Source organism: Priapulus caudatus, unplaced genomic scaffold, assembly GCF_000485595.1.
Source record: "Priapulus caudatus unplaced genomic scaffold, Priapulus_caudatus-5.0.1 Scaffold148, whole genome shotgun sequence".
In the NCBI taxonomy this organism is placed as follows: Eukaryota; Metazoa; Priapulida; class Priapulimorpha; order Priapulimorphida; family Priapulidae; genus Priapulus; species Priapulus caudatus.
Genome location: NW_014577209.1, coordinates 93,461 through 94,403, shown reverse-complemented (window position 1 = coordinate 94,403; position 943 = coordinate 93,461).

Sequence of the window (943 nt, the reverse complement as noted above, 5' to 3'; positions counted from 1 at the left end):
CTACCCCATGTGTTCAGAGAACAGCGGCGTCGATAATTGGGACGGGGGGAGGGAGTCGCCCCCTACCCCTCCTATAATGACTGAAAATGTTGTAATCCCCAAATGATCTGCTCTTTACAATGTATGTTATGTTATGTAACTGTTTGTGCGTGTGTGCCAGGAGGGTCGTAAATCCGGGGGAGTGGCGGGATGCAACCCCCCGCGCCTCTTGAAGGAGCGGGATGGCCTGTAACAATATATCTACGCCTGAGATTCAAAAAAAGAGAGAGAAAAAAGAATAGCCACGTGAAATTGTGCAGAAATGCAATTGTAATAATACATTTAGAGAAATAACAATTTGTAATAATACATGTATTATTTACTATGTAACCTTACTGTGTACGCTTCTCTGAAAAGTCATGAAAAGTGTTTTGAATCCTAACTTGTAGGGTTGAGTCTAGGGTTCAGATTAGTGTCATCAGACATGAGAATATGGCCCACAGTATGCTCAGATTGCAGGAAAATGCTGAAATATGTCAAATTTTACATGCTACGGCACGTGCCAAACGTACGGCGTTGTCAAATTTGGCATTGTGCGTGCATGTATAAATGTATGTACGTGTTGTTTGTGTGCGTATGTGTGTGTTTGTTCCGTTTGTGTGTGATGTGTGTGCATGTGTGTGCATGTGTGTGTATATGTGTGTATGCGTGTGTGTGCGGTGTGTGTGTGTGTGTGTGTGTGTGTGTGTGTGTGTGTGTGTGTGTGTGTGTGTGTGTGATGTTCGTGCGGTGCGCAATCGCGCGCGTGTGCGTAAATAATTGTGGGCTTGTGCTCGTGCTAGTATGTGATGCGCTATCGCCGACCATCCCCACTCTTGCGGTACGGATTTACGCCCTGGATGTTATTTCATTGTATTAAGCGACCGAGAAATGTCTAGACATGTACGTGTGCATTGGTGGCTGC